Here is a 26973-nt window from a genome sequence, read left to right as displayed (position 1 = left end):
AAATTAAACATTAAATAAATTTCATAATGAATAACTTATTTTAGCTAAATTGCTTACCCAAGTAATTAAGTTTTCTGAAGGGTTGAAAACTATACGTACAGACACGGATTGGAGTGGACCGGACCGGACCGGACTGGACTGGATCTGAACCTGCGAAGTTAAGTACATGTTCCATCAGAAAATGATGGAGAGGACTGCACGCTTGTATAATGCATTTTGTATATATATATATATATATATATATATGAGAATAAAAGAACTAAATTTCTTAATTTTAGTCACTTAATTTTACTGATTTAAATATAATTGAAATTTGACATTGAAATAATATTTTAGCTAAATGTGTATTAATATTCTAATTTTTTTAACTTACCTAGTAATGTTATGCGGGGTTATGTTGTATGTCGTACATGACGTACAATAACATGCATTAATGCCCTGAGGTAGATAATCCCCACGTCCGGAACACAACATCTACGTTCACGTCCAGGGCGGCAACAGCTGTACTCACGGGGCTAACGGGGTTCCGAGTATTGTTTCTCGGATATACTTTTATCGGCCGATTTTCATCTGCAGGCGGAATTAGAGGACTGGATTTCGCGGCCACCTGCAGATACGAAATTTTTACTGATTATGGAAATGGATTGATACTGCTTTTAGAGCTGGCGATATGGCGGCCACGGTCGAAGTTATTTGCAGGTGTAACGGAGACCTTTCGTTGTCCACATGCCCCCCGCGATGGCAAGCATGTAAGGTGCCCATGTTGTTCGGGGCATGGGAGCCCTGAAAGCCTCGGTGTGTAAGGGCCTGGAGTCAGTGCAGAGACTGCGCATCCGCTCTCTGCCAGGACATATGCCGGTTCCACCGGAGTACCGGAACGGACCTCTAGGATTGGTAGCCCTGGAATGGGGGTGTACCCTGTCGGCTAGCCTTACTACAGAAGGGATTAATTGTTCATGCAAACTGAACAACTGAACGTGGCAGAGGGTTCACGTAAACACCCACGTCTAGAACCAGCCGTTTCGCCTGAGGCAAAACGGAGAAAAAGTGCAGTCAAGAAAGATTGAGATTGACGCTAGGAAAAGCTTACAAAAAGCTTTTTTTAAAAGTAGTAATGTACCGAAACCCAAATATTTGGCCGTTACAAAGGAGGATGGAAATTTCTCGAGGGTGAGTCCTTTTCTCATCGCTCGGGAGATAACCAAATGCGCTGGTGGCCCTGTAAAAGAAATAAGGAAGACTTTCATGGGACTTCATGTTGAGACTGTAAATGATGTCCAGTCTCAAAAGATTTTAGGGCTTAAAAAGATTGGATAACTGGCTGTACATGTCGATCCCCACGGTACGCTCAACACCTCAAGGGGTGTGGTCGTCTGTCGGGATCTTCTAAATTGCACGGAGCAAGAAATTGTTGAGGAGTTGTCATCGCAGTAAGTAACAGAGTGTCGCCGATTGAGCACGAGGGGGAGTGGCGAAGTCCTACCTTCAGCCTCTCATGTTCTCACATTTAACCGGCCTACCTTGCCAGAGAAGATTAGAGTGGGGATACATCGATACACAGATTTTTGAAAGTGTATGTTTGGAGTGTTGCTTTATATGGAAGTGAAACTTGGACGATCGGAGTATCTGAGAAGAAAAGATTAGAAGCTTTTGAAATGCGGTGCTATAGGAGAATGTTAAAAATCAGACGGGTGGATAAAGCGACAAATGAAGAGGTATTGCGGTAAATAGATGAAGAAAGAAGCATTTGGAAAAATATAGTTAAAAGAAGAGACAGACTTAGAGGCTACATATTAAGACATCCTGAAATAGTCGCTTTAATATTGGAGGGACAGGTAGAAGGAAAAAATTGTGTAGGCAGGCCACGTTTGGAATATGTAAAACAAATTGTTAGGCATGTAGGATGTAGAGGGTATACTGAAATGAAACGACTAGCACTAGAAAGGGAATCTTGGAGAGTTGCATCAAACCAGTCAAATGACTGAAGACAAAAAAAATACATATCATTATGTACAAATTGATTTATTTTTAGTTTTTTTCTATTAAAACGGTTACTCAAAAAATAACACTATTATTAAACATATTATTTTTTACTACATGTAATGCAGAAACTTTTTGTAGGATATTCGTATAAGCAAAATATTAAATAAATTTGCCATATCCTTTGTTACCTCAATTTAAAAATTTTCCATTTATTTTATAAAATAAAAAATGGAAATATTGGAATTATTTCTATATATATTATATAATTAAATATATTTTTTATAAAAATATATTATATAAAAAAAATAGTCGTATGAGGTGATGAAAAGTGTATGGAAATTGAAAATAAATTTAGAAATTATCAAAATAAAATTCGTTTTTACTCCCTTGTACAAAGTAAAGGAAGTATTGTGACCGTGAAAGATTTCGCTTTTCAGATTTCAACGGAAATATTCATTTTTACAATCCCTGAATCCATTCTGACTAGTTCAGGCATGACTGTTTGAATGCATCTCGCATAACTCAAAAACGATTAACCGTAGAATATTGAAATTTTGTATTTAGGACTGCAGTAACATCTAGTTGTGCACTTACCCTTTTTATTGCAATCAACTGGGCCAAAAATAGTCAGACTTCTAAATAAAGCTGGGTTTTAATGTTAGGATTTTTCTTCAACTGCAGTAATAAGCCCTCGTTGAGAGTATTAATTAATGAATGGATCGTAAAAGGGGAAGGAATAATTTTATTTCTTTTTAATTTAAATATTATTAAATAATCAATATATTATTAATATCAATATAAATAATCTGCTATTCATATATCTAATATGAACTGAGATGATTACGTATCAGCACTGCAGCAGTATGCGTTTAGAACCCCAAACACAGACTGATTTTCCATAATTACAACATTAGCATTAATAGTAATTATTCACGTTTTTAAGAGTTTAAAAGCCTGTATTTATTTTTTTAAATGCACCGTAGTTATAGCTTTACATATGCATGGTATTTATTACATTACAGGAGATTCATTGTTTTGTTTGATCTGTTCTGTCTGTGGTTTGTGAAAAATTTCAGAATTCAATAAGATTTAAAAATTGTTCGTGGCACATCTGGTCAACCTCGCGTCTTTTGATGTTAGACTTAAAAGGAAAGGCGTTTTTAGTGATGTTTTACCTATGAGTATGCCAAAGACTGTTAAAAGCTACGTAAGTGCCGACTGATAGTTTTGTCCAATTTAATTTTTGTTAGAATAATTAAAAAAATTGTTATATACATACTAGTAGTAAACATTTAATTTACGGTTTACTTTTTACAGCACTACACACTTCACATACAAAGAACGTCAAACAAAATCTCGTTTGAAGAGTGGGGACAACACGTATGCCGTCATGTAATCGTAAAAAATTTGCACTCGCAATACAATATTTTTAATTCAGGTATTTTCAAATAACATTATATACGATAACATTATATACGTTAATCCATGTTGTTATTTTTTTCTTGAATTTTTATGGGCATCGACTGTCACATTCTTTAAAAGAAATTATTATCTCCATCAGGATCGTCATATGTAAGGGTGTAAAGGGCCCGTACATTTTATTTAAAAACACAAACTTCACAATAAACATTAAGACATAAAAGACAAGGACAATCACAAACACTTACGGGGTGTAAAGGGCCCCGATATTAAAATTTGAGATAAGGTTCTCAAAAGACCATGAAATTAAAATTTCAACTTATCAATACCGTTTCTTTCTTTATATATATATAAAACTACCGCTTAGAGATTCTTTTATCACAGCTTTAAACTTTCATTTTATAGACTTTTAAGAAGTCCACTGGCGTGTAAAAATGCAACTATATTTTCTTCATTTCCATTATCCAGATCAGCACTAATATCATTTCTAAGACGGAACCTCTTTCTGAGGTCCTCATGTATGGTACACTCTTCTATTAGATGCTTGATTGTCAGTGTTTTATTACAAACACCGCACATTGGTCTCACTTCAAATTTATATTTGTAACAAATATAAATTTGTTAATCGCGTGTGACCGATTCTAAGTCTGGTCACCGCTACTTGTTCACGGCGAGTCAACTTAAAGTCGCTTTTCCATTTATAAGCAGAAGTTTTTGCTGAGTTTAATTTTGTATTTAAACTCCTCCATTCAGCATTCCATTTGTTTTTTACTATATTTGTTAGACGGTTTTTAACATCTGCCACTCTTACAGGAAATGCATCCAAATCATCGCAGACTGTTGCCTTTCTGGCAGCTTCGTCTGCGATTTCATTACCTGTAATACCAGCATGCCCCGGAGTCCATACAAATACGCATCGCTGTCCTCGTTTTTTTAGAACGTATAAAATGGACAGGATGTTTGCAATTAGGACATCCTTAATGTTCTTGTTCCGAATTGCGACAAGTGCACTTAAAGAATCGGAACATATTAGCACTCTCTCTTCGCAATAGTGTTCAGTGTAGCGAAGAGCTTGCTGAATTGCAGTGAGTTCTGCCGTGTAGACACTGGCCACATCTGACAGTTTCCAAAAGTGGGCTTCTCCATTTACATATATTGAGCATCCAACACCATGTTCGGTTTTAGAACCGTCAGTATAAATTCTAATATGTTCTTCGTAACTACTGACGGTTGCCAAAAATTCCCGTTGGATCATCACTGCTGGTTTCTTTTTTATTTCTCCTTGAGAGAGATCCAAACTTGTATTTACCGCTGGCAAGAGCCATGGCGGTATTTCTCTAGTAGAAATTGCCAATGTATCTGGAAAGGCAATTTCGTATTTACTTCTTAATTCGTGGTACCTAATTCCGGCTGGTCTGGAATAGGTAGCACGACGTTCGTATAATGCAGCCATAGGATCGTTATTGAAAAGTTTATTATTTATATGGGCAGGATAAGCCCATATATTTGCTGCGTATCTTAGTAAAAGGATCTCTCTTCTATAATGTAGTGGCATTATTCCGGCTTCAGACATCAGACTAGCCGCCGGACTTGTGCGGAAAGCACCAGTTCCATATCTTATTCCGCTGTTATGAACTACGTCTAACTTTTTTAAATGCGGCTTTCTAGCGGATGAATATACGATACATCCGTAGTCTAGTTTAGATTGAACCAATGCTTTATACAATCTCAATAATGTCTCTTTGTCTGAGCCCCAATTTAAGTTCGATAGACATTTTATATTGTTTAGGGCTCTTTTACATCTATCACTCAAGTCCTGTATATGTAATCCCCATGTAAGGGATTTATCCAATACTAGTCCTAAATATCTTACATTGTCTTTATATTGTATTGGATTATCATCAGTTGTCAACGCAGGACTTTGATGAGGAATTCTCTTCCTACAAAAGTGTACACAGCACGTTTTTTCTGGTGAGAATTGGAATCCGTTATTCCTTGCAACTTCATTTAGAGCATTGATCGCTCGTTGCAATTTGTACCTCACCATAGCAGTTTTGTTGCTGGCATACACAATTGCCAGATCATCAACATAGACCGCTTTTGCTGATTTTTGCAGGAATGGCTAATATCAATTTATTAATGGCAATGGTAAACAAGGTACCGCTCAACGGCGAACCATGCGGTATGCCATTTTCCAAGATTCTTTCACATGAATATTCATTGTTGACGCGTACTTGGAAGGTACGGCCATTCATATAGTTGCTGAGCAGTATAGGCAGATTGCCACGAATGCCCCATTCATGTATCTGGAGCATTATACCATGACGCCAGGTCATATCGAAAGCTTTCTGAAGATCAAAGAAGACTCCGACACAATGTTTCCTTTTAATGAAGCTGTTATATATAACGTCCTCTAAGCTGATCATTTGATCAGTGGTAGAATGGTATTGCCGAAAACCTGCTTGATACGGTAACATCAGGTTTTCTTTTTCCAAAACCCAGACGAGTTGATTATTAATCATTTTTTCAAATATTTTTCCCATAGCTCACGTTAAAGAAATAGGACGGTAGCTATTGGGATCTGTTAAATTTTTCTTTTTCTTTGGTACTGGAACAACATGAGCTTTTTTCCACTGCTGCGGGTACGTTTCATCCCGCCATATTTGATTATAAAGTTCTAATAATCTGCGTTTTGCAGTGGTATTCAGCTGCCTGATCATATTATAATGGATTTCATCCGGACCAGCAGCTGTGTTACCTGCTTTTTCCAACGCTTTCACGTATGTAACTTTCAGTAATGTAACTCGGTCTGGTCGGGTTTCGAACTAGATCGCCCGGTTTACTCGGTACCTGGTGCGTTAAGTCTCGCGACTACACCAGTCTTACGAAATTTGTTTATGTAAGTTGTAAAATTACATTAGTTTAGTTCGTGCTGACGGTCACCGATAGTACCGCCAAACCCGTGCGAAATAAATACGATGTGCGCGCGCGCATTAGTTAGAATCATTGAATTAAATAAACGAAAAAATATTGTAGAGTGTCCCATATAAAACGCAACCCAACCTTATATTGGTAGGTATTGAAATAATAAAAAGGCACGCGTAAATGTAAATGTAATTTTTATTATTACCATCCATTACCTTACATTTACATTAAATGTTGGAAGTGGCCGCCATCTTCTTGAATACAAGCTTCAATTCTTTTTACAGCGTTTCTTACAACTTTTTTCAAAGTTTGTGGCCGGATATTTAATACAGCTTGTTCAATATTGACGTTCAATTAATTGTTCAAGTGTTCGTCGTTTGTTGCTGTAGGCTTTTTCTTTGAGGTAACCCCGTAGAAAAAAATCCGCCGCAGTCAAATCTGGAGATCTTGGTGGCCACAAGCCTCGACCGATAACACGATTACCAAAGAATTCCTCGACGAAATCACAAGTTGAACCTGCGTAGTGCGATGTCGCACCGTCATGTTGTAGCCGGCAGCGTCTGTCTTCCTCTTCATCGCAAGAGTGCGATGAACCGAAATAAAATATCCTGATATCTTTCTGCATTAATGGTGTACTCGGAAAAAATAGGACCGATTATTTTCTTCTGCGATTTCGCGCACTACACGCCCGACTTCTGCGGGTGTAATTGTTTTCCGTGATAAACGTGCGGATTTTCAGCGCTCCAAATTCTACTGTTTTGGCTGTTTACGTAGCCAACCGAATGAAACCGTGCTTCATCTGTGAAAATTAACGAATCCGTAACGTTAATTCCCTCGCGCAGAAATCGACGGAACCGTTGACAATATTGTAGCCGTTTTTCTTTGTCGGGCTCTAATCGGTCGTTGATTTCAGCGACTGTATCTGTATTCAACACTGACGCAGATCTTTTGTGTTCCTTATTATTAACAGAACCGGTCTGTCTAAATTTTGCTACTAACCTTAATACTGATGTTTTGTTAGGAGCCGGTTTATTCGGGTACTTACGGCGAAACAAATCTTGCTCTGTAACCGCTGATTTCGTACTGAAGAACGACTCGACAATGAAAACACGTTCATCTAGCGAAAACACCATCTTGTCTCTAGCGATACGCTGAACGTTATGATTGCATTGTTGTTACTATCGGTAGTGTTCTACTGCGTCTCCGCGATGTTCAGATGTTGGACGAGTCCATTTCAGTAACGAGTAGGGGAGTAAGATTGACTTTTGAAATTTCATGGATGAGTGATTGATGGGTTACGTTTTATATGGGACACTCTGTATTTAAATAAAATAATAGATGTTTTAAATTAAGTTATGTGTGTCAGCCGTGCGTCAGAAACAATTGTGTTGTAAGATTTTTTAAAAAAATCTTTTATTACTGGTGACTATTACAAATCCTTCTACTCTAATTTTGATTAAAAACAAAATTCAAGAAATTTTGTTAGTTTTCTCAAACTAGTTTTCCAACTACTGCCGATTGTGGATGTTTGTATATAGATTAGCTAGTGTAATCACCAGGCTTGCCAGGCCTGAAGTAACTGTAGATGTAATCACTACCCTGTAGGGAGAAAACGCCCACCTTGTCATCTTACCGGTTGCCACCTCCCTCCATTCTAAGCCCTGAAGGGCTTTACCGGAGGTCGTCTTTAGACCTGATTACATCTCACAGTCATCAGCCAGGCCTCGGTCGGGATGCCACCGATGTAAATGCCTTGGCAGACATTTACATCAGTAAAATATAAATCAAATTTTGCGTTCACGTAGGCCTCAAACGGACATCTTCACATCCAATCTAACATGATTCCCTCAAACTAACTGACCGAAACCGCAGAATCGCGGATCCCGCGCGTATTCTAAATTTTACAACACCGTTCGTGACTGTAAGTGTCTCATAAAACGAACGAGTTGTAAGTTACATCAGTGCTGCACTCGTACCGATGAAAATGATGTTTTACGCAACATAGAAATTCAGACCTACACCCAAATAAATCGACCAAATTAGATCACCTAACAAGGGGAACGTAACCTCATTCCTGTCCGCGCAGAAGCCGGGGACAAACCCAGCACTCCCACCATCGAGTCTGGCGCGGCATTATCAAGTCATAATCAGGGACCGCCACCGGCGTAACGAAGCCACGCCCTCGGTCGTACGGGCTACTTTAACCCGGCAGCGGAGCCACCCCCTCCAGCGGGAGCCCCAAATCGAATTATAAACAATACCAACAAAACCGTGGCACGATGCCAATGCGCCTACCTCCAACCGATCCGATGTCTAGGCCGGAACCCTAGCCACCCGGGATCCTACCACGATTAAACTCCCTCTGCAGTTTCACATCGCAAGGGCGCGAAGAAAACCATCCATTATAAACACTCCTCGCGGATTATCCAGTTAATACGTAAATACAGGAAGGAATGCATTCTCTCAAGTCGCCTAACAGCTCGTGAACGTTCGACCACGTTTTGAAGGCAGACATAGACGTGGTTCACTATATCATGTCCCACAATCCGGACATCGACTCGAATCCACCAAACGAAACCTAGCCAAAATCGCCCGATAGGCACCATGCCCGGAGAGAAACTGTGTGATATACCGATTGGGGGACACCCATCTAATCGCACCTAAAATCAGATACTATAGGAAATATACCGTGCGTACAGCGACCTGTGGAGGATTCGTTCCACCTGACCTGCCAAGACGCAACGCCCCGGTCTTCGATCTCCTGCTTTCGTCCTGACATCAATAGGTTATTTACGTTGGAAATGGAACGTTTTTTACGTTCATTAACCAAGATATCTATTGATTTTACTCCGGTTATAACACAGACTGTCTCCCGCGAGACTGTTCTTTAACCGCCTATAACAGCCAGCAAGAGGAGTCGCTGAGCCCGCAGCAAAAAGCTAAGCGATGAGCCCAGACAGGTGCAGCATATAGCATAATAGCCTTACTGACACCTTTGTAAAGTATACGCACGGTACGGTAATTCAACCTCCTAATCGGGATCAATGACTACGATTCCATAAAAAGCATCAGCGGCCTTTTTTGCTACATACTGTAGATGTTCCTTGAACCGAAAATTCTCTCAAGGAAACACCCAGGTACTTTTAAGCCGTAACGTACCGAACGGGGAGACCGGCCATCCGAACCCGGGTTCGTCGGAAAACGGCCAATCGGCCCTTAAGCAACATCATTGTGGTTTTCTCGGGTGAAAATCATCTTATGTTGAGGACTCCACAGCCGGAGTGTCTCACAAGCACGAACAGATCGGAATTCTAATTCGTTACGCGAATCCCCTTCAAAGCGGTAGCAGCGCGTCGTCAACATAAACGATGAGACGACAACCATATGGCAACCTCAAACGCAACATGGAATCAAATTCTATAATCCAAAGAACGGGATTCAGAACACTGCCCTGAGGGCATCCTTTAGTTAGAGTCTTACTAACCTCCGAGCCGCCATCACGCAGGAAAACAGTCAGATTGCTGAAATAACTTGAGAGTATTTCTAATTCATTTTGTGTACATTTACGCTTCTGCATCTGAAACAGGGAAGAGGGCCACCATAAGTTATTAAATACCCCGGATATGTCCAGAAAAATCCCTAACACATATTTTCATGAACTAGAGGAAGATCCATCACCTTTAGTACGGCATCCTTAATGCTCTTACCCGGTCAGAAACCATACTAGTTGTCCATTAGCAAATCAATAGTGACCAATCTAGTAAATATAGGACCATCTCAAAAACCTTACCGACTGCAGATGTAATGCAATCCAAGTGTAAACTTACCGGTAAACATGTAGTTTTGAACAGATTCAGGTCGACCACTCCTGAATCGTATAGTTAATTGAATGCCAACCAGGAAAAAACAAAGGATTCTACTGTCTAACATTCAAATCCATATAAAAGCATCTGCCTTTACAAGGACTCGCACCTTAGAACTCTTGACTTCAAACATCAGCTGATTTTACGATGACCATTTCTTCTTTTTTCTTTCTTTTTCCTGTTTAGCCTCCGGTAACTACCGTTTACATAATTCTTCAGAGGATGAATGAGGATGATATGTATGAGTGTAAATGAAGTGTAGTCTTGTACATTCTCAGTTCGACCGTTCCTGAGATGTGTGGTTAATTGAAACCCAACCACCACCAAAGAACACCGATATCCACGATCTAGTATTCAAGTCCGTGTAAAAATATCTGGCTTTACTAGGACTTGAACGCTGTAACTCCCGACTTCCAAATCAGCTGATTTGGGAAGACGCGTTAACCACTAGACCATCCCGGTGGGTTTACAATGACCATTTAATCAAGTTTAATAAAAAAAAAAAAAATTATTAATGTACTTTAACTAAATTATGTTTTATTATGTAAATAATTTACATTAATTATTTATTGTAATTATTAAATAATTTCAAATATAATGAAACTTTTTCATTCAATTATCCTTAAGAAACTAATTATCAATCAATACCTTTTTCAGTTTAGTTATCTAGTAACAGCTGAAAAAATGTTCTGTTAATTAATTAGCTTTTAAAAGATCCTTTGGAAGAAAAGATTCCATTATTTTTTACGCGAATCATTTAAGTGTAAAACTGTTATCACGCTTCGTCATACTGTTCAATGAATTTCCTTTTATTGACTTTGCGGATTTCATAATGCGTTAATTATTAATTCAGTTAAATAAAAAAAATACTAACAACATTTCTGTACGGTATATATCTACTTAATATTAAAAAAAAATTAATAATTTTGGTAATTCTTGGTTTGTAATGATTAAGAAATATTGTAATCGTACACATACAGTAAAATAAATATACCTCCTTTATAACGCTATTTATCCTGTGAGTTCCATCGTTTGATTATACAGTTTGTTTTTTCAAGTACTATAAATACTATTTAATGAACTTTTACTCACGTTATAGAAGTACTAAAAAAAAAACATCTTGTCGTGTGTTTTTGTGCACGCACACGCGTATGTACGAGTATATGTGTAATCGAGACTTTGTATTTGTTACCCGTACTAAAATATTCGAGTTCGATAATACAGTTTCCATTAATTGTTCCCCTAGGAGAAACGAAACCCAATACAATATGATAACTTATATTTAACGTGGCCGGTTGGTGTATATAAAAACAGTAATTATTTAGAGTTTTATACATGTTGTGGTGGTTCGTAAAGGTAAGCCTATTTAACCATACAAGCAACGTCTGTTATGGCCCAGTGCTCGCAGCAGTAACTATATGGATGTTATATGTGTGTGTATACGTAGACACATACACACACACACACACACACACGCACGCGCGCGCGCGCGTCCGCGCGTATAACCAGTTTAATCTCGTTTTTCAATATTGTAACACGTCTAACGAAAACTAATTTTATTTTTTTTTAAATACTGATTTCTTTCCTTTTACAAAAAAAAAAATTCTGACTATTATAACATTATATTATTCAAACTAAAATAATAATTACACAATCATGATGATTGTTACAAGAAATATTTTTTAACTAAATATTTTCAATTTCATTGTTTTAGCCATAAATATTTTACCTTTTTTCAAATTATTTCTATAGCTGAATGTTTTACGTTTATAAAATTTGTTAACTTATTACTTTTTTTTTTATTATGCAACTCAAATGTAATAAAAACAAATTAAAAACATTTTTATAAAAATGGAGTTTTTATTTTGAAAAATATTTCTAGGCATTTAATATTAGTAGATTTAGATGAAATTTAAAAAAATATATAAATAAGATTAATTTTTTAATTTATATTTTTTTGTTTTACCACGTACGTGTATTCATTTTTATGATAAAAACAGTTTTGTAAAAGTAAAAATATTGCATTATAATATGTTTCGATCAAAAAATTGTGTTTTGACTCATTTTTATTGCATATATATATATAGCTGTAGTTCTTTTTGTTTTTTTAAAGCACTAAGCCAAAATATGTTTAAAGAAATTTCAATGTTTTCAACTTTTTGATGATAATCTGTAATCTTTTTTTTTGTCTTCAGTCATTTGACTGGTTTGATGCAGCTCTCCAAGATTCCCTATCTAGTGCTAGACGTTTCATTTCAGTATACCCTCTACATCCTACATCCCTAACAATTTGTTTTACATATTCCAAACGTGGCCTGCCTACACAATTTTTTCCTTCTACCTGTCCTTCCAATATTAAAGCGACTATTCCAGGATGCCTTAGTATGTGGCCTATAAGTCCACATCTCATTTTTAACATTCTCCTATAGCACCGCATTTCAAAAGCTTCTAATCTTTTCTTCTCAGATACTCCGATCGTCCAAGTTTCACTTCCATATAAAGCGACGCTCCAAACATATACTTTCAAAAATCTTTTGCTCACATTTAAATTAATTTTTGACGTAAACAAATTATATTTCTTACTGAAGGCTAGTTTCGCGTGTGCTATTCGGCATTTTATATCGCTCCTGCTTCGTCCATCTTTAGTAATTCTACTTCCCAAATAACAAAATTCTTCTACCTCCGTAATATTTTCTCCTCCTATTTTCACATTCAGTGGTCCATTTCTACTGCATTTCATTACTTTTGTTTTGTTCTTGTTTATTATCATGCGATAGTTCTTGCGTACGACTTCATCTATGCCGTTCATTTTTTCTTCTAAATCCTTTTTACTCTCGGCTAGAATTACTATATCATCAGCAAATCGTAGCATCTTTATCTTTTCACCTTGTACTGTTACTCCGAATCTAAATTGTTCTTTAACAGCATTAGCTGCTAGTTCCATGTAAAGATTAAAAAGTAACGGAGATAGGGAACATCCTTGTCGGACTCCCTTTCTTATTATGGCTTCTTTCTTATGTTCTTCAATTATTACTGTTGCCGTTTGGTTCCTGTACATATTAGCAATTGTTCTTCTATCTCTGTATTTGAACCCTAATTTTTTTAAAATGCTGAACACTTTATTCCAGTCTACGTTATCGAATTCCTTTTCTAGGTCTATAAACGCCAAGTATAATCTATAATCTATATATATAAAAATGAATATCTGTCTGTCTGTATGTGTCTTACGCCTTCCTAAACCGTTTATCCGATTACGATGAAACTTGTTGTGGGCACGCCCCTGAAGATTTCTGAATTAGTTTGAACCCGCTAGGTGGCGCTGGCGTCGAGATATTTCGAAAAATTGTATTTATGGTCAGATTTGGCTTATATTCAAAATATGCGTTACTTACATGGAAAGAAATACCTCAACAAAAAACGGACCCATTACATAGCGTTGGGAGTGGACATATTTGGAAAAATTTCATTTATGGTCCGATTTCGCTTATATTTAGAATATATATTAGTTACGTGAAAATTAATATTTTTGCGAAAACTATACCCGCTAGGTGGCGCCGTAGTCGAGATATTTACGAAACAAACAACTAAATACACAAACTTTCTTCTTTTATATATTATATATATATAAAAGGCAATGTTCGTATGTGCGTTCGCTATATAAAAAACTACTGGACAGATTTACGCGTGGGAAAAAGGAAATTTTGGAAAAGGGTGAAAGGGAAAAAGATAAAACGGAAAAAAGGGAATATAGGGGAAAATTTAAAAAGAAAAAACCTAAAAAAGGGAAAATGTAAATAGGGGAAAGGAGAAAAAACAAAAAAGGGATAAAGTGAAAGGTTAAATTTAGTGAAGTTTCCGTGATGTTAATTTTGTTAATGTTTTATGAAACTTTCAATCGTGTTCATTTAATCTATATATATATATATAGATATATAGATTTGAGTATATATATATATATACTCAAATCTAGCAATAGCAAAGCATTGCCGGGTCTGCTAGTATTATATAAAGAGCAAAAGGGTTTTTGTTTGTTCGGGATAAACAAAAAAAAATCATTCCATCAATCGCAACCAAATTTTTACCCATGTTTCTCGGCGTAATTGAGAAGTTTTAGAATTATTTCATCTCAAAAAATAATATATATATATATATATATAGCATCTCCCATATAAAACGCAACCCAACCTTATGTTGGTAGGTATTGAAATAATAAAAAGGCATGTGTAAATGTAAATGTAATTTTTATTAGTACCATCCATTACCTTACATATAGAGTAAATGTTGGAAGTGGCCGCCATATTCTTGAATACAAGCTTCAATTCTTTTTACAGCGTTTCTTGCAACTTTTTCAAAGTTTTTTGGCTGGGTATTTAATACAGCTTGTTCAATATTGACTTTCAATCGTTCAAATGTTCGTAGTTTGTCGCTGTAGGCATTTTCTTTGAGGTAACCCCGTAGAAAAAAATCCGCCGCAGTCAAATCTGGAGATCTTGGTGGCCACAAGCCTCGACCGATAACACGATTACCAAAGAATTCCTCGACGAAATCACAAGTTGAACCTGCGTAGTGCGATGTAGCACCGTCATGTTGTAGCCGGCAGTGGTTACTCAGAGGTACTCTTCCTCTACCAAGAGTGCGACGAACTGAAATAAAATACCCTGATATCGTTCTGCATTAATGATGTACTCGAAAAAATACGACCGATTATTTTCTTCCGCGATATCGCGCACCACACGCCCGACTTCTGCGGGTGTAATTGTTTTTTCGTGATAAACGTGGTGATTTTCAACGCTCCAAATTCTACTGTTTGGGCTGTTTACGTAGCCATCCAAATGAAACCGTGCTTCATCTGTGAAAAATAACGAATCCGTAACGTTAATTCCCTCGCGCAGAAATCGACGGAACCGTTGACAATATTGTAGCCGTTTTTCTTTGTCGGGCTCAAGAAGTAGATGAACCGTTTGAACGCGATAAGGTCGTAATCGTAATCGTTTGGTCGCCCGATGAACGGTCGATTTAGACAAATTAATTTCAGCAGATAAACGTCTGATCGATTTATTTGGCGAGGCGAGTAATCGGTCTTTGATTTCAGCGACTGTATCTGTATTCAACACTGACGCAGATCTTTTGCGTTCCTTGTTATTAACAGAACCGGTCTCTCCAAATTTTGCGACTAACCTTAATACTGATGTTTTGTTAGGAGCCGGTTTATCCGGGTACTTATGGCGAAACAAATCTTGCACTGCGACCGCTGATTTCGTACTGAAGTACGACTCGACAATGAAAACACGTTCGTCTAGCGAAAACACCATCTTGTCTCTAGCGATACACTGAACGTTATGATTGCACTGTTGTTACTATCGGTAGTGTTCTACTGCGTCGCCGCGATGTTCAGATGTTGGACGAGTCCATTTCAGTAACGAGTAGGGGAGTAATCTTGACTTTTGAAATTTCATGGATGAGTGATTGATGGGTTGCGTTTTATATGGGACACTCTGTATTTAAAAAAAAATTGTTTTTGCCATCATTTTTCTCATAACATTTTACATTAAAATCATGTATCACATGTTCACCTTCAAGAAGTGAACAATAATTTCAAACCATTTTAAGTAATAATACAACCATGTAGATCTGCACCAGTACTGCATACTAGTACGTACTAGTATGCTTCATTTTTTAAGTATGAACACGTTTACATAATTTTAATATCACTGCGAATGTTGATCAATATATGAAATTTATTGGTTAACCAGAAAAATAAGTGGTTTGATAAAACATATGCGATTGAAATTGGAAAGTTCTCATAATTCCCAAGCTAGCTCAGTTTTATAATCTGTTACAACTCTTTGTGATTTTGATTAGAATGAACATTTATTATCTAAGTGTTCAACTAATCCAAGTATTCAGAAGTCTGAAATTTATTTAAAGAGCTTATAATGGTTGTTTAATATTCTTGACTTATTTAGATATGTAATCAAAAGATATCAGATTTTTTTTATATATTAATTTTGCCACCTTTTCCATAATTACTATATGAATAGACTACAAAACCTTGATTTATTTTACAGTAAAATTTATTAGCGATTATAAAATTAGATAAATTATTTAAGGAAAATTATCTAATTTTCAATTTCTATCTTATACTTTTCAAAACGCTAGCTGAATCTCCATAACCGGAGGAAACATATGTAAATTATAATTTTACCTAAAAATAAACTAAAATTTTTCATTAAAAGCTTGCACTTTACATTAATTATACAGAGTAATTCATGAGAACCGGATATTTTTTAAAATAATGATAAAAAATTTAATATTTACTTTAAAAAAAGTTTTATTGGTAATGAAACACTTGTTAAATCAAAGCATTTGTTACTCATGAACGAAAAATTATGACCGGCAAGTGATGTCCATTTTGGGTAATACATTGTTGTAGCCTTTCACAGTAACCGGCCTCAATTCTTTGCAGCATGTCTACATCAATCTGGGTGACGTGATGACGAATTGCGATCTTTAGGTCCTCCAATGTACGCGGTTTATCGCTGTACACACGCGATTTCAGAAACCCCCACACAAAAAAATCACAACTACTCAAGTCGGGGGACCGAGGGGGCCAAGGAATGTTGCCGAATCTGGAAACGATCCGTCCCGGAAACAAGTTACGGAGAACAGCCATCGTTGCCCTCGCTGTGTGCGCTGTAGCTCCATCCTGCTGGAATAACCCATTTTGAAAAACGATTTCCCGGTTTCGTAACTCGGGCATGAAAAACGTATTCAACATCGCAACGTAACGATCAGCTGTTACAGTTACGGCAGCGTCATTTTCTTCAAAAAAATATGGTCCAATAACACCGACTTTTCCTATTGCACACCAGACGGACTATGAAGTGGTCTCTCGTGAAGCTGATGCGGGTTTCTTTCTGCCCGATACCGGCGATTCTGTTTGTTGACGAAACCATTCAGATGAAAATGGGTTTCGTCACTCATTAGCGATAACAAATTATCATTTTCTTCAAAAACGGTAGGCATTTGTCGACAAAATTGTAATCGCTGCGTGAAATCTTGCTCGTTTAACTGCCGCACGACGGCTATCTTGTAAGGATGGAAATGCAGGTCTGTATGCACAATTCGTCTTACCGTACTTGTGCTCATTTAAAGCGCTGCTGAATGCCTTTGAATAGAGCGGCGTGGGCTTCTGACAACGGCTTTCCTTACTCGTTCGATGTTCTCCGGAGTGTTAGCAGTTCGTCGGGGATCCGGTGTTTTTTTCTTCAATATTGAACCGCTTGTTCGAAGGTTGTTTACCCGTCGCGATATTGTGTTACGAGAAGGGACGCTTGCATTACGATGGATATTAAACTGACGGCGGAAATCTCGCTGAACAGCAGTTACGGATTCGTCATTTCGCACAAAACTGTCATACGCGTACAGGCGTTGGTCTAGCGTCCACGGCTCCATCTCGACTAAAATGTAAATTCTATGAACAAAGGAAACGTCAGACACCAGCCACGTACCCCTCCCACCACGAACGCTCGAGTACAACCCACTTCAAAAACATTCGGTTCCCGTGAATGACTGTATAATAAAAAATAGTATCATACCGTTTCATTTTTAATTTTAAAATATTCGGTTTTAATTAATTAAGCCTCATCAACCCCAAGAGGATCTGTTGGAAAGTTACTATAACCAACATCAAATCTATTGTTCTTCAGTTGCTCTGTATCAATTTCCTTTCTTTCTTCCGTTTAGCCTCCGAAAACACCGTAAGGCATTACTTCAGAGGATGAATCAGAGTTTAATAGAAACGACCAGTGCATCCGACGAACCGGGAACTACGGAAAGTACACAGGTATTAAGCAGGATCCCAACAGAAAATTTCCACAGCAGAGAAAACAGACCGAACAAAAAGACGAGGAAGCAGAACGAACAAAAAGACGGAGGATCCTGAGTAACGCCAAACATAACGAAACAGTCTTGGAAATGAAGAATAGAAAAGTCTAACTATTAGAAAAGGTATTTACAAAATCCAAGCCTGTAAATGACGATGAGCTATTTTTTCGTAGCCTACTTCCTCATGTTGCCAAAATTCCGACGACATTAAATCGTCCTTCAGAAGTCAAATACAGGAAATTGTTCAGCAATTTACCTACCGTTCAGCTCCTTCGAGTCATCAAATCAGGTAGAGTTCCACAGGTAACTGCACCGAAAAACTTCATTCGCATACCTATCGTTATCTTCGTGTTCCACAGCCTCCAATCAATCTAGCTAGTAGAAAAGATGCTGGCTGGCCGCATCATCAAAGAACTAGAAGAGGGAGCCGGAATCAGTCCTAACCATTACGGGTTTATGCAGGGGCGATCCACCGTGCAGGCTATCTGCCGAATTTCGGGATGGGCCGACGAGGTGAAGAGAGGCTCTTGGCGAACCAGGAGAATTCCACTGATGCTGTCACTAGACATAAAAAACGAGTTCGGGGCTATCGGTTGGGGTCACATTAATGACGCAATTGCGGCTAGGGGCCTCAGCCCGTACCTGCGTAAGCAAATTGAATGTTACTTGTCCAACAGAGGATGTCTGGTAGAAGCACAGGAAGAAACAGTACATTTTCAAATGCACGGTGGAGTTCCGCAGGGCTCTGTTCTGGGGCCGTTGTTGTGGCTGGTGATTATAGATGAACTCCTTCAGAAGGAGTTTCCTGTCGGCGTCCAGGTCCTGGCTTATGCAGATGACCTTGCAGTCCTCGTAGAGGGAAGGACGGTCTTGGAGGTGCGGGAGAGGGTGTATGCGGCTATCGACACTATACAGGAGCGGTTGAGGTCCAGGGGTCTGCAACTGTCTACGGAAAAATGCCGGTGTACTGCCTTTACGGGTAGAAGAGTGCTAGAACCGTTCAATATTTCCATCAACGGTCATGCTATAGAAGAAGCGAATAACATCAAGTACTTAGGAGTTATCCTCCAGAAAAACGGTAGATACACCGGCCACATAGTCGATGTATGCAACAAGGCAGAAAGGACGATAAAAAGTCTAAACATCATTATGTCATCGCAGAATGCCCCTCGGGCCTCAAAGCGCCGTTTACTGGCGACCACCGTCGTGTCTTCGCTTATGTATGCCGTTCCGGCCTGGTGGCGCTCTATCGCCATCAGGCGCAACAAAGAGAGACTGGCGAGGACACACAGGTGTGTGCTCCTAGGTGTTGTGTCCGCATACAGGACAGTGTCCTATGCCGCCCTGTCCGTGTTATCGGGTACACCTCCTATTGACCTAATCGCAAAAAAGAGGGTGGAGTGGGCACAAGGCAAGACAGAACAAGAGGTCAGGGATGCCGTTTATAATATCTGGCAGGAAAGATGGTCGCAGGAAGCTGCGGGTCGATGGACGAGAACCCTTATCCCCGACATCAAGCCACGGTCGTCGAGAAGATTTGGTGAGGTTGATCATCACCTATCGCAGTTTTTTACAGGACACGGTTCCTTCAATAACTACCTGCACAAAATAGGCAAGAGAGAAGAGCCGATTTGCAACTACTGCAACGAGATTGATGATGCTGAGCACACCTTTTTTGAGTGCAATAGGTGGGACACACTTAGACATAGTAAGGCACTCACAGGTATAACTCCAGAGACAACAATCGACTACATGCTAAGAAGCGAGTCAAACCGGAATAATTTTGCTAGTTTTGTTAGACAAGTTGTTCTACAGAAATACTCCGATGAGAGAAGACAAGGTGTTGGCTAGAAGAGGACCGGGTGGACAGCCTTGCTGGTGAGGTCCAGCATGCTGCGGTGTGTTGGCACTGATGAGCCACCAAGGACTCCACGGGTAACAGTCAGGTAACAGCACACTGAATACTGAAGGGACCCGGCGCCGCGTCGCGGCGAACTGGGTCTGGCGTGGTGTCCAAAAGGCCATTTTAATAAAGAAATCTCAAAAAGAGCTAACCGGTAGGCCGACCTGCCATGCCGGTATATAGCCGGTAGGTGGGGAGGCCTATTTGAGTTTAAAGACACTCCCCTGGGCGGCGTAATACCAACAAGTCGGTCCGGCCCAGGGGAGCTGAAAAAAAAAAAGCCTCCAATCAATCTGCTCTGAGCCTGCAAGTGGACGATACTTACACCAACTATGGATATTTTACATCAACATCTCAAGCTCAACAATAATTATCCAACAATGATCAATCTCCTCAATAATTTACGTTTTTAATCGCTTTTCCTTTTATGAAAACATTAATTTTTATCAACTAACCGTAAGGTTAACATTAACCGTTCTTCTGCAAAAATTTCCTTCTTTTGAAAATTGCACCAACCCTTAACTAACCGGTGTTCAATTTTCTCTAAAATATAGTAAAAAGTTTCAATTTCCATCCGAAAATAACTAAAAAACTGTTGCAGATTGTTTTTTAAATTATGAAAAAGGTAATTCGGGTCTGGCCTTAATAATTTCACGAACCCCACGTTCCTCTGGTTTCAATTTCAAACTTACATTATCATAACAAAGTTGCTTCTTCAGTACTGAACTCCATGTTGGCAACTAAATAAATAAGTTTTTGTCCTGAAGGAAGCGCTTATAAATCGGACTTTACTGTGTGCACCCACGTCGAAACGCCAGTACGCAGATTGTCGGCGCCGGTTACCTGAATCTCAAATCGTCTTGCACTGAGCGCGTACCCTATGTTTGTATGACCCCTTCTTCTTAATTTCAAGCTCTAAAATCGGTTCCCAAATTATTTCTCTTTCCTCCTAAATCATCTTGTGTGTGTGTGTGTGTATATATATATATATATATATATATATACATACGAGGTGCGACAATAAAGTAATGAGACTGATTTTTCTTTGCAAGATGTAGCAACCCTGCAGCTTGCGTAGGCACACCATCTTTGATCTTGGTCTATAAGCTACTTCTAGTCCAAGCGGCACATTGATGCAACTGCTCAGTCGTGAGTTGTGCTGTAATAAGTGAAAAGGTGTTCGTGTCTCTCGTCATAGAAATGAAACCGTAAAATATTGCGCGACGGTATGCCGTTTCTTTTTGCGTTAAATCGGGTGAAGATGCGACGAAAACTTATGGTAAGCTTCAGAAGGCTTTTGGAGAGGAGGTTATGTCAAGAGCTCAAGTTTTTCGGTGGCATAAAATATTTAGTGAAGGCAGGACGAATATTGAAAATGAAGACCGCAGTGGACGACCATCAACCTCACGGACAGATGTCGACTTGACCGGGGTGCGTGAAATCGTACGATCTGATCGAATATTATCCGTGAAAATGATCGCAGAAGAACTCAACATCGATCGAGAAACGGTTCGTCTAATATTAACTGAAGATCGATTCAGTACGAGAAAGATTTGTGCAAAAATGGTCCCCAAAAATCTCACACAACAACAACGAGAAACACGGAAAAATGTGGCAGCCGATCTGTTAGAGCAAACGGAAATCGATCCAGATTTGTTGAGCCGTGTTATCGCTGGTGATGAAGGTTGGTTTTTTCAATACGATCCAGAGACAAAACGCCAAAGTTCGCGATGGTGCTCAAAGGGATCACCCGGACCAAAAAAAGCTCGCATGTCAAAGTCAAAAGTGAAATACATGCTTGTGTGCTTCTTCGATTCCAAGGAAATGTTCATAAAGAGCGGGGTGCCTCCTGGACAAACAGTTAACCGATATTTCTACAAAGAAATTTTAGAAAGACTTCGTAAATGAGTTCTTCGTGTCCGTGCCAACATTGCTGATAATTGGGTTCTGCATCACGATAATGCGCCATCCCATACTGCTCTGTCAGTACAGCAATTTTTAATCTCAAAACAAATTTCAGTACTACCACAGCCATCTTATTCACCAGAGCGACTTTTTTCTATTTCCAAGAGTCAAAATGGCGGTCAAGGGACACCATTTTCAAACAACACAAGATGTCCAAAAAGCTGTGACGAGAGACAGAAACACGTATTCACTTATTACAGCACAACTCACGACTGAGCAGTTGCATCAATGTGCCGCTTGGACTAGAAGTAGCTTATAGACCAAGGTCAAAGATGGTGTGCCTACGCAAGCTGCAGGGTTGCCACATCTTGCAAAGAAAAATCAGTCTCATTACTTTATTGTCGCACCTCGTATATATATATATATTTAATTACACAAATTAAAATATAAAATAAAAATACGCAAATATAAAACGTATAGTTTACATTTTATAAAATTATCTTTTAAAAACATCATTCATGATAAAATAATTTCTTCACTACAAGTTTTAATAAAGTTTATAAATTCGATGCGACGATGAACTTGAATGTTTAAAAAATCTAGACGGGATTACTCTCCTCTCACAGTGAGAAATATAATTATTGTACTTATGAAATAATTTCATAGAATCGTTATACAGTACATAAAGAAAATATGTCTGAGATTATAATTAAATTTGATTTGGCTATATTTATTCCTTATAATATTTAACAGAACTACGATTAGGCATAAATATCGTGAAGGTTGGAAATTGAAAGCACCCTTGAGAAGTTAGATCCGATAACGAAATTATTACTATAGTCCATCTTCGGTAAGGAATTAAATTATCTTTATACCCCTCAAAATTTGCGCGCGCGCACGAACCCAAAGAGAATGAGAGAGAGAGAGTGTGTGTGTTAGAGAATTTTCGCGCTCTCAGTGACAGAGTGAGGTTTAAGAGACGGGGTGATGATAGTGATTGTGATGTTAAATTACTTTCCAAGAGCGACTCTTATTTTGATAATCGTATTCTCTAAATATGTATATAATTTCGTACCAAATTCTTACGGTATTTTGTATTTCACTTTTATTCGTTTCTGGAATATTAAATTTTGTATTTTAATATGTTTGAAATTTACCAATGATAAATTATAATGTTAAACTTGTATTTACGAGAATAAAGAATAAAAACAAAAATAATAGTAATATAAAACATTATGGCAAAAGATACCAGAATTGTAGGAAGTACTGGTAGACAGAAAGTTCTGGGTTCAAATTCCGGTCAGAACAGGCTTTTTTATACGCATTATTAAAATTTAAAATAAAAGTAAGTGACGAACTGGATGTCGATCTATTGCCGATACAAATAAATAAATAAATGTATTGAATATTAATACGTGTTAGGAGTACATTAATAAAGATAATGTGAAGCTACTATCAACCGTTGGTAGCCGCGATGCTGTGGAGATAACACCGTCCTTCCTCTCCGACAGATTAATCGCTGAACGTTAAACGCTTCACTAAACACATATCTTACACGCTGCAACATAAATCATATTCTGATAAATAATTAAACAAATCTATAATATACATTATATTAAATTAAATTAAAAATTCCAACGGCGAATGAAATTCGAACCCGGGACCTTCCGGAAGATTCCATCTAGGAGATCGATCGGCAAACGGTTTAGTTGATGCTTATTGAAGTATTAAATAACATTACATTTTCTGTTCTTATAAACTTAAAGGATTACGTAAATGTAGGTTGCTTAGCTTCTAAAGCAACATTGTTGTATTTATCTGGTCGTCTCTTACTTTTATTATTAGAACCTTAAATATAATCGAGTTAATTACAAGTTTTACATATTCATTTTTTTACCCTTTAATGCTATATTTCATTTTATAACATTTTATCATATTAAAAACGATCAGTCGATGTATTTGTTAGCATGTTGCCTTCTAAATGTGCCAGTCTCGGGTTTGATTCTGGACAAAAATTTGGTTTTTATTTAAAATCTTATTAATTTCATTTATTGCATATTCTTCGCTCGTTAATATACACGTGTAGGATATTACAAGGTCGAATTATAAATAAAACTGGAAAATTTTTATCTGTTATTACGTAATATTAGAATATATATTTTTTTTTGTAAATTACTTTACAAAACGGATAAACTTTATCGTAATATTTTTAATAAATTTATTAAAATTAAGGAGATTAATTATTATTTTAAATAAAATGTAATAAATATAAAATAATCGACAAGTCTTGATTTTATTTAATTATATCGAACGTCTATATTAGAAATAGAGATATTAATGTTGTTGCTCGACAGGAATACACACACGTACGCAAGTTTACGAATCGACGGAAGAGCTCGGCGACGTGCTGTCTACAATCCTGTTGCTATGAGAGGTCATCAACCCTCTCTATCAAACAACAGCTGTGTCCAAGGTTAAACTGCAGCTGCCGTCCCGTACACGCGGATGTGCGTAAAGCGCATTTTAACAAATATCATAATTAACGAATTTACAATACTGAATAAAATAAAGCCGTTCGGTTCATTACTTTCTCACACCCTCCGGCCATTTTATTTTAATTCTTTTTTATTTTTTTATTTTATGCACAGTACTTTTGAACGAAACTGTTAAGTAATATAAAACTGTGTTCTGAGTGTTCAAGTATATTGTTAACGTTTTTTAATATTTATTAACATTAAGTACGTAATTTTGTGCTGAAACCGAGAATCGAAATCGCGACTTTCAACTTGTCATTCTTTTTTTAATAGGTGATACCTAAATAAAACCGAGAATCGAACCCCACAAACTTTCATTACATCAATATTTTTGATGTAATGTCTAAATTTATTAATTTATTTTTTTATAAGGATTATGCGTGCAATTAATAACATTTTTATAATCGAATCTTCAATTTATGATTATTTTTTTAATGCACAAAACTCATACAAGTATTACACATATGGACTGATGCACTAACTGTAATCAAACCATAAAAATTAAATATAAATTTAATACAAAAAATTAAACTTCTTTAAAAATTATTCCAAAATATTTTTGAACAAAGAACGGTTAAGAAGTTGTAACGATATAAGAACTGGAAATTAATTAACGAAATTTTAAATTAATTATCCAAATTAATTTCGTCTTGAGCTCGACGAGTACAAAACCAGACTTGTTCTGCTCGCAGAAACGATAATACTATTTTAATTCGATAATTTATTATTGTTAAATATTCACAATATTAGGTTGGAGGTTGCGTATGGAAGTATGGAACTGAAATTTTGAAGTGAATTAGAATTTCAGCACTGACCGGGATACGAACCTCCGGACCTTTCGGATAAGAGAGTAAATATTACTACTCTTCCTCGGCGACCGGCGAGGTGATTAGTTGATGCGAGCTAAAGTAGTAATAACATTAACTTATAAATTTAAAAGAATCGAAATAAAAAAACACACGCGATAGAAAGTGAAAAGTGTGAAATTTTATAGGATGTGATTTTTAGTAAATTAACAAAATAATTAAACAATTTAAAAATAATTTTAAAAAATGCAACTTTACGTTTTCTCATAAGCATTATACGTATGTAATTATTGAGAAAATACTAATTCTAAACCGAGAACTGAACCCGAGACTCTCAGTTTACTCTTATTTTTAAAATGTGAAACCTGTCTAAACAAACTGTGATCCGGTGTCCAAATCGAGAATCAAACCCGTGACTTTCAGTATATCAGTCGGTCTACTGCGTTACCGAGGTGACAAAATCGATTATAAAAATGAAATGAGACGCGAAAAATTATAACTATAAATTACTTTGTGTCCTCTAAATATAATTTTTGAATTAAATTTATACTAAATGTATGTTAGCGTGTTTGTGTTCACCCGCGTATTTGTATAATAGACGGGCCGGGCTGTGTTGTGAAATACGGTAGTCTGCTTTTTATTACCTATATTAAAACAGATGTTCCTGTTTTTTTTCTCTCTTTTCTTTGCTAATTAGTTACTAAATACGATATGATCTAAGTTGTAAAATTGCCAGATCCCCTAACAGGGAATCGAACCCGACACCTTTGGTGTAGCAAGCAAGCACGCTACTTTCTATGACACTAATCTGTTGACATAAGATTTTTATTTTTAATTACACTATTACGTATTTTAAACTGTTGTTGTTATATTAAAAGATATAATAGCAGTATTTAGTAAAAAGAAAAAATTATAAACGGAGTTTCACTATTTTTTTTTTTTTTTTTTTTTTTTTTTTTATGTCCAAGTGCAGTTATAAATATGTGCAAATGTAAATTGTATCCGTAAATTGAATATTAGGTAAAACGAAATAACGGAAAACTTATCATTACCGTTCGGGTATCGTTGGTTACGTTACTTTGTTAACATATACTTAGGTTTATGCGAAAATTTGGTTTCAATTATTATTTTGTATAATTATAAAACTAAAAAAAATGAATATCAACCTGAAAAAAATTAATGAAAAAACTTAAAAATTCAACTGTCGGTGTCGGTCGGTTATTATGAGAAGTGAAGGGTGCAGTGTAGGAAATACTTTTTCATAATTTATTTTCTCTGGCAGTTGAAGATATTGTTGTTTGTCTAGACTCTAGTGGTGGGGAGCGAAAAATTACGTGAGACAGAATGAGATTATGAAATGTAACGGTCAGTCCGGGTTTGTTAGAAAAAGATTTCAGATGGCGCTGCTGTACGCAATTCAATTTTGATCCTTGCGTCTGCGGTCACTTGATTTATTATAAAACTATTATTATTTCTTATACAGTTTATTTTAGATAGATGACCCACATTATAGATTGAGGTAAGTGTTTTTTTATATTATTATTTTAATATAATTTAAAATAAGTGTTTTTTTTTGTTTTCCTGGTGTATACTTATGTAATGCATTCTACAAAATACAGTATGGAGGATATTACACGCTCAAGGACTGAATCCTTGTCATGTCCAGTGTAATATGCTTAAGCATATTACGCTGCGACTTTTTCCAAGCTGAGAAAACCCTTAAATATTCAGTCTAAGAGTAATCTTTT

General features: G+C 37.1%; 1 protein-coding gene across 6 annotated transcripts in view; it reads left to right on the top strand.

The window, feature by feature from the left end:
- Positions 1–26973, top strand: part of LOC142327764 (uncharacterized) — a 129991-nt gene that overhangs the window by 47482 nt on the left and 55536 nt on the right. For 4 of the 6 annotated variants that reach the window (XR_012757080.1, XR_012757079.1, XR_012757081.1 and 1 more), the window contains exon 5: positions 3301–3421. The exons of 1 other annotated variant lie outside the window; for it this stretch is intronic. The gene's annotated coding sequence lies outside the window, so the exon portion shown is untranslated. Of the gene's footprint in view, positions 1–3300; positions 3422–26583; positions 26745–26973 lie in introns of those variants that run through there. One more of the 6 variants, XM_075371077.1, reaches the window with a different exon arrangement.

The sequence above is a fragment of the Lycorma delicatula genome, chromosome 7 (assembly GCF_047948215.1).
Source record: "Lycorma delicatula isolate Av1 chromosome 7, ASM4794821v1, whole genome shotgun sequence".
Lineage (NCBI taxonomy): Eukaryota > Metazoa > Arthropoda > Insecta > Hemiptera > Fulgoridae > Lycorma > Lycorma delicatula.
Note: the sequence above shows the minus strand (reverse complement) of the source record. Positions and strands in the feature narration are given on the sequence as shown.